This window comes from Lampris incognitus, chromosome 3 (genome assembly GCF_029633865.1).
Source record: "Lampris incognitus isolate fLamInc1 chromosome 3, fLamInc1.hap2, whole genome shotgun sequence".
In the NCBI taxonomy this organism is placed as follows: Eukaryota; Metazoa; Chordata; class Actinopteri; order Lampriformes; family Lampridae; genus Lampris; species Lampris incognitus.
The window spans coordinates 14,072,110-14,081,090 of record NC_079213.1 but is presented as its reverse complement, the minus strand read 5'-3'; positions in this window follow the sequence as shown (position 1 = coordinate 14,081,090).

Here is an 8,981-nt window from a genome sequence, read left to right as displayed (position 1 = left end):
GTTCCCACTGCCTGTCTGTCTGTCTGTGTGTCTGTCTGCCCTCCCTTGACGTCACGGCGGAGGAGCGCGCGCCCCGACACTGCCCCCGCCCCCCCCTCTCCGCTTCTGTCCGAGGCGCGTTCACGGGACTCCACAAACGGAGGGGTGGCGAATCTTATCCTTACATCTTCTCATTGAGAGTAACGCAGTTATTTACGCGGAGGAGGGTTATTTAAACTGTATTCTGACACACGGCTTTTTCGGCATGCCGGTGTTGTGACGATTAATGCCACCGTAGCACGAATGGATGGCATTCTAACCCCAACTTCACCTAAACATGCGCAGAACCGCTAAGTAGCACATATCTACAGAACACTGGAATACATACATACCCCCCCCCACACACACAAAAAGTACAAGGTGGCGACCTCTCCAGGTCCACTACGGCTTCTGACAATGGTATAAAGGTAGGACCTATATGCTGTGCAAAAAAACTTGAGCTCTGACTGGTTGACTAATTGATTGAGTAATTGTTTGACTGACTTATTGTTAGTGGATCCTATATACCACATAAAAGACCATGGCAGGCCAAAGTGTGTGGACTGCAATTTCACAGGATTGCACAATCATTTTCACCCAAATCCAATGGTAGCACTGGTCAAGAAACACTTACAGGAGCATTACAGTGTTCAAAATGCTCTATTCAGTTTAACTTACGTTTGAAGAATAGAAGGCTCCTAGTTGTGAATTACGCAATCAAAGACCCACAGAAGAATTACCAATGACCTCGATTTACAATGCCGACAGTGTTATCTGAATGCTCACATTCCTGGTGCTTTCAATGACAAGCGGAAATAGTGAATAATGAACTAAGAGCCCATGCCTCCGCTTGCATGTGTGTGACATAATGTATTATAGTTATAATTGCTGATGACTGACCTTCCAGCCCCCCCACCACCACCACCACACACACACACACACACAACATCCCAGAGATCTCCTTACCTGCTGTATACACTGACCACACAGGCTCACGGGGCGTTAGAGTCCCATGGGCGCCAGTTAGTCACACAGCTGTGGTATAAATAGGCCCCAGGCTAAAGTTCCCCTCAAAAGAAGCACAGAAATAGTGGAGCAAGCGCTCCCCTCTGAAACCTCTCCCATAATCTGAACACTGCTATGTCTTGGCATCTGACAACAAATTTTTACCAGTTATCCTCACATAACCCTATTTGAATGAATGTGTTTCGTTGTCTTATCAGCATAAAGAATTTTGCAATGCTGTTTTGCAAGGTGCTAAGGGCTCCTCATCTTCATCTTTTTCCACATTATTATTATTATCAATATCCCGTTAGATGCAAGCTGGTTCCTTAAACGATTATCCCCTCTGTCAGTGCTGTTTCTGTACTATGATGACGAATCTCAGTCGACGCACTTTTTTTCCATCATAACCCAATGTCAGCATCAACATTTACCAATTTGATGATCTCAACAAGACAATTTTGCTTCTAATATATTTATGAAATCGTTGGTTCATTCCCTGGCAAAGCCATAAAGTCATAGGTCTGATAACAGTGAACACCGACATGAACTTCAGCTGCCGTTGACACATCCTTGAGCAAAAAGAAGGAAACCCATATCCATGCGATCCTTAGCCACAAGAAGTAAATGCATGTATGATAAAAAAAACCATTCAGGCTTTAAGAGTTCAAGCATTTAAATTAACGATTTTGTGTGTTTTGTTGTGTTGTCCTGTGTTAATCCATATGATGATATGTATAGACACTGCTTCCCCCCGTAGAAAATGGTTTTCGTTCAGGGTGGGAAGCACTCTGTCAAGACAAAAGTTTTAAGCATTGTTAATATTCATGTACTTTTCATTTTAGTTAACATTTTTGGACCCTCTCGTTACCTTGAGGCTCATTAGTGTGCCGCCACCCACACATCAGGGACCACTCATTCAGAATACCCGCTTTGTACTTCACAACCTGTACCGCATGGCAGGTCGGTTTCTGTCTCAGGGAATTTACCAAGCACTGTTCTGCCGACGAGATGACAGAGTATAGATTATAGACGAGTATAGATTATAGACTACTGCAAACTGTTCTCTTCTCTCACGTCTTTTCTCTCTCTGAATGATGTCTTCTCCTTTCTCTTCTCCCGTGTATGTGACCGATGTGATGCGAGTCTCTCCTGTGTGCATGTGTAATCTGTCCTCCTCCCAGGTCTCCATGGTGACGGTGGTCGCCACCTGGATGCTGCTTGGCATCCTCCTCATCACATTCTTTATATATCGCATAAATCCATATAATTTAGTTTTCCTGTTTCAATGTTATATCCTTCTCTCTCTCCGATGTGTGACTGTCTTGTCTCTTCTCCCGTGTATGTGACGAGAAAGAAAGAAAGCCACTTTATTTTGTTATTGTATTCTTACAATGAATTGTATTTTTACAACGAATTTGTTCTCAGCATTTAACCCATTCTATTGTATAGCAGCAGTGGGCAGCTGCAGCGCCCCGGGACCAACTCCAGTTCTTCTTTCCATTGCCTTGCTCAGGGACACAGACAGGAGTATTAACCCTTACATGAATGTCTTTTTGATGGTGTGATGTGAGTCTCTCCTGTGTGCATGTGTAGCCTGTCCTCCTGTCAGGTCTACATGGTGATGGGGGTGTGTGACTCAGGTCCTGGGCTGTTCCGGTGGCATCTGGACACTGCTTGGCATCCTCCTCATCATATTCTTCATCCATCCATCCATTATCCAAACCACTTATCCTGCTCTCAGGGTCGTGGGGATGCTGGAGCCTATCCCAGCAGTCATTGGGTGGCAGGCGGGGAGACACCCCGGACAGGCCGCCAGGCCAACACAGGGCCCGGCCTGATATATTCTTCATATACCTTATAATTCCATTATAATTCTGTTATCCTTTTTCAATGTTGTATTTTGTAAATTGTGCAAACACAACATCCATTGCACGTTGTCCGTCTTGGGAGAGAGATCACTCCTCTGTTGCTCTGCCTGAGGTTTCCTCCTATTTTTTCTCCCTGTTAAAGGCTTTTTTTTTAGCAAGTTGTTCCTTATCCAATGCAAGGGTCTAATGAGAGGATGCTGTGTTGCTGTAAATAAAGGCCACTGAGGCAAATTTGTAATTTGTGATAATGGGCTATACAAATAAATTTGACTTGAACTGACTTGCCTTGAAAGTCAAAAGCACAACATGTTCTACTATTTTAAGTTTCACAATGAGCTGTTACCCCATGTGACTCAATGATGAATAACTCACATTATGCACCAGTCGTCATCGGGGCAAGACTCCATTGCAGTCTCAATGCAGAAATGGGCTCGTTGCTGAAACTTGACTGGTCAAAACCATCAACCACATCTGGAAAATCTAGACTAATGACTCCCCCTGTAATTCACCCCAAACTCAACCAGTGGAGCGGCTTAGTGGTCAAAATCCTGAGAGACTGGTTGTACTGGGCAAGTCCCAGGTCTGTTAAAACTGAGTAGGAGTGACATAAGAAGATGAGGAGGGGGGGAAAAAAGCAACAGAGCAAGAGGAAGATAAGTCCTATAAAAAAAGATGACGTATGCATGAACGCTTTTTTTGGACAGCCACTGCAATACATTACAGCTGTATAATACACAATATTCATTCAGCCTTTGGCAAAATTTGGTGTTCATGTACAATCACTGAATATGTTTTGGTCCAGCATAAATCAGTGTTTACACCAAATCTGATTAATGAGATCCCTTTCCATCACAAGGTATTAAGGCGCTTTCAGTGTTAAGGATAATCGCATTATTCAATAGTTTTCCCATATGCACAAATCATATCAGTGTGCATTTCAATAACCGTGAAAAGTTAATGTGAATCCCTTAATAGTTTTTATGCACAAATGTTATACTTCCAGGGGCGTCCGGGTAGCATAGCGTTCTAGTCTATTGTCTACCAACATGAGGAATGCCGGTTCGAATCCCCGTGTTACCTCCGGCTTGGTTGGGCATCCCTACAGACACAATTGGCCATGTCTGCGGGTGGGAAGCTGGATGTGAGTATGTGTCCTGGTCGCTGCACTAGTGCCTCCTCTGGTCATTCAGGGTGCCTGTTCGTGGGGGGAGGGGGAAGTGGGGGGGAATAGCGTGATCCTCCCACGCGCTATGTCCCCTTGGTTAAACTCCTCACTGTCAGGTGAAAAGAAGCTGCTGGCGACTCCACATGTATCGGAGGAGGCATGTGGTAGTCTGCAGCCCTCCCTGGATCAGCAGAAGTGGTGGAGCAGCGACTGGGACGGCTCAGAGAGCGGGGTGATTGGCCAGGTACAACTGGGGAGAAAAAAGGGTTAAAAAAAATCATATTTCTGATTAAATCTGAGGCATAGACTTGCTTGATGCTTGATTAAAAAAAAAATCACACTTAAGTGCCCTAAATAATTTTCTGCCAAAAAAGTACCATCACAAGTAAAAGCAACCACCTCTATGTATAAATGTCATGAGGGTTAAAGGGCAAAGCCAGAAATCAGTAAGATAATCCTTGGGTTTCCATCGAGTCTGCTTTTCATAGGTTTCTCCCAGCTCCTTCAAGAAACCCCGACCAGGAAGTTGGCCTATTTTACCATGGCGCCATCTTCTGTTAGGACACACATGCTGCATGCAGTCTGTTCCCCCACTTACAAACCTAGCCACAACTCATGAATGAGCTTGCCAACAATTTTAACAATTCCCTCATGTTTTCTTTCCAAGGATCCTCTTTCATTTACTGCACAATTTCAGTCCTTCTTTCTGCACCCGTCAGCCCACGTGTCTTCTTTTCCTTATGCTGTCTGAAACACATCATCCCTGAATTAACAGTCTAAGGGAGTCACATTATATTTATTTAAACATATAGAGACAGCGTTTTTTCCCCCCGGAAGCCATCAATGGTGTTGGTAAGAGTGCTCAACAAATGAGGAGAGGAATATTAAGATAGATGTAGGAAAAAAACCTTTAATACACTGCAGTACAATCCCTCTTTCACAAGGATGAACAATTGCCAAGGAAAACCTTGGCAGCTGATGGGTGCGTGACGCATGAAACAGGCTTGTACTGCAATGTATTAAAAAATTTTTCCCTACATCTCCCTCTTATAGATATAACACACACACACACACACACGCACACACACACACGCGCACACACACACACACACACACAAAACCATAGGATAACCAAAAAGGCAAAAGAGAATTGATATGGTGATAAAAACAAAAATATAAGACAGAGCTAAATGAATGCTTTGGATGGATTCTTGAAACGTATTTTTCTTTTTTCCATCTAAAAGAACACAGTTGCTCCAACTAAATCTGCATCTTTCTTAAATAGCATACCTATGAGCTAAGCTCCCAGCATGGCAGAAGAACAAATATGTTAACCACAGCACTGAAGAGCGTTCAGCATTCTTTGGTCAGCAGTCTGGCATTATTATCACCTTTCTAGGACTGAAACGAGATGCGTTCAAACAGCTCCACCACATTAAATGTAAATTACACACACAACTATGCATGTGATTTTATGTTTAGTGTCCTGTCTGACATGTATTTTTACCTGCCCCATCACATTGTAAGCTTCTGAACCTGCAGTGATGCTTTCTAAGTTATCAGTATTCCAGTATATCCATGGCACATGGCACATGAAAAGACAGTGAATTCGATTGTAGTTTGTTTAGTTACATGTCCCAATTCTTACCAGTCTTTACAAGCAGAAATGAAAAATTACATGAAAATTTTGCAGGAAGTTTAGTGTTTAACAGACACTAAACTTCCTGCAAATTTCTTAAAATCAGACTGAAATCAGTAACCAGATTTAACTTTTCACATCTAAAGACCTTGAACGCTGCATAAGAAAACATGTAGCAAAATGTGTTTATTTGTAAATAACTAATATTGATTTTTTTATATCTTGACTGTTTTCACAGTCTCAAGAACTGTGAGGGAGTGGTCTAGTCAAGTCAAGTCAAGTCAATTTTATTTGTATATCACAAATTACAAATTTGCCTCAAGGGGCTTTACAGCAACACAACGTCCTGTCCTTAGAATTCATTAATATTCATGACCTGATGTTTGATCCGATTGGCTGTTTGAAAATGTGTCTGAAGACATAAGTATAAAAAAATGGCTGGGAGAAGTTTAACTTGGGTAGTTTTTAAAAAAAAAAGAGAACATTAGAAAAACTGAAGAGAAAATCAGAAAATTGAATTCTACCTCGTGTTTCCATTTCAGCCCAACTTTAACTCAATTTGTAGTCGACAGGTGTGACTACGAGTGGAGGAGAATCCTAATTGTTATCAAACAAGCAGAAAATAAGGAAGAGCTTTACCTTGCTGCCCAAAAGAATTGCAAGTCCGAGAATGGACGAGAGCTCTCAAGGGTGAAACGCTCCCAGTGAAATTGCCGCCGGTGAAAGTGTAGCGTTGAAGTCTGGTTTGCACATTGAAGAAAGGTACTTCTCCCCCCTCATAATCTAAACACACAACAACCTTCTCGGGCAGATCTGTCTGGAATGTGCGGACGAACCCTTCATCGTTAGTGCCAACAAACCCTTCCCCAAATGGGCAATACAAAAAAGTCATACATCAGCATCCCTCTGCAGGTCAGAGAAATTAACTGCTTCCTGTTGATTGACTCTCAGCATGCACCCATCGTTACCTTTGAACTGAACTTCATAGTAAACCCTGCCTGAGGAAAAGCCCTCTCTTGCAAGGATGAACAATTGTATATGAAACCTCTTCAGATTGTAAGGGATAGAATGCTCATATTCAGAAAGTCTCCCTTCCTTTCCATCCAGCGACAATGAGGTGCCAATATGCTGTGTCTAGGTCCAGGGTCACATCCATGATATGAAACTGCAGGATCATCATCATCAGTGGATCTGGAGTAAGATCTTTTTTCTTCATCTTCTTTTTAGATGTACCGGTCTTTTGAAATGCCTTCCAAACATCGCACACCTGGACTTCTCCTCATCTCATTGTCGGCTTTCTCCTTTAGTACCTCTAGCTGCACTGTAGCTCTCCCACAGTGTCCCCGCCAACAGGCGACTGCAGTCAATGATGCGGGAGCTTTCTTCAGAGGGTGGAGGGTTGGTGAGGTGCAGGACACTCTGGAGAAGTTGGAGGTGGTCCTCGGTGTTGGAGAGCTGCTCCAACTCAGCGCTTCTCCTCTGGAGCTGGGCGATCACCCATTCCAGCTCGGTAATGAAGTCCTCTGCCTGTTTTTCTGCCACTCTGTTTCTCTGTGACCGCCTTGACTTGAATCTGCTGAATCTTCCCAGAACTAGCTATCGCCTTTTCTTTTACTTCTGACTCCACAGTCTCTGACTCAGCCCTCCTCACGACAAACTCCTCCTCCAATGTGACCGTTTCGTGTGTGGCCTGGCTGTTTGAGCCACATGACGCAAAGGAATGTCTGGTCTCTCCTGCAGAAGAGCTCGGGGATCTTATCATGGGTTTTACACACCCTGTCCTCCAGGTTTGTCACTGGGTCGATCAGCTTGTGTTTCCAAAGGGCCGCAACTCTCCGATAAGGCTCCAGGTGAGTTGGGCAGTACAGCGTGGTGGTCGTTGCCGTTGGTAACCCGGGCCTCGACCGATCCGGTATGGAAATCTGATTTATGATCCGCATATTTGATTTGGCAAAAGTTTTATGCCGGATGCCCTTCCTGACGCAACCCTCCCCATTTATCCGGGCTTGGAACCGGCACTAAGGATGCACTGGCTTTTGCATCCCCAGTGACTGGGCTGGGTGTAAATCTCTTATGAAAGTGCTAATATTCATCCCCAAAATATCGCCACAATATCGAGGTATTAACAATATATTTGATTTTGTCAGTATCGCCCGGCCCAACTTTTTCTGCTTTAAAATAGACTTATACTAGGCCTGCACCATACTAGCAACTACATACTGCTCGGGGGACCAAACTTATGGGCCCTTCTAGATGTATTGTTGTGGTGGTAATGATGATGATGATTTTTGTGGTAATTGTTTTGGATAAGACAGTCATAGTGGGGTTTTAAAAACGCCAGAGGATTTTTTTTTATTATTTCAGTTATTTTTCATTACCAACATTTTATATACGAGTTATTTTCTTTACCTTAGAGTTGGTTTGAGTTGTTTAATGCTGCGGTGCGTTGGTCAGCTGGTCTCGTTTGTTACTGCTGGAGTTCGCTGCTCCGCTCGTCTGAGTGGCGGCGTGGAAAGTATTCACAATATACTTCACGTACGTCTCGCAAAGGTAATTAAATACTTGCTTTATTTTTCCGAAGATGAACTACAACTCTGGCGTGAGCGCTAGACTGTCCGTGTGCTGCACTCCTCGCAGTTGAGCATTTTTCCCGCTCACAATCGTAGTGTGACCGGTTATTTTCTTGCCCGGTGCGGGATTCGATACGAGGTGTACTGCACCACAAGGCGACGTCACTAACCGCTCGGCTAAAGGGTCATTATTAGTAGTTTACAGTAGGAAAAGGAGCGGCTGTAAATCGGTGGATAGATTCTTTTGGGCATCAAAACTTCAACGAAGTGACTAATTTCACGACCAGAATTTGACCCATTTGGTCCGATAACATTTGGAAAGTCTAGAAGAGCCGCGCGACTAAATTATTTTACCCCATTCAAGTTAGCGGAGGAGGGCTAACCCGGAAGTTAGCCGGCGCCGGCGGAAGTCTCTGGTGCGCATGCTCTATAGGGGCTGGGGCCGGATGGGGCGTGATGGGGGGATGATTCCCCAGGCTCTTGGCGTCTGAGTCGGTGACTCGAAAACTAGACTCTCTTTAGTGAGTGACTCATACAAACTCGATTCAGAAAAACAGTCGAACCCCCCCATGATTTATGGAAAGCGATGACTTGTTTTCCCGAGTTTTTATTTATAGTTAAATTTGTGAATTTATCTTTATGAACCTAAGAAACCCTACAACGTCTGTCTGTCCGTCTGTATGTAGCATCTATCTATCCATCTATCTATCTATCTA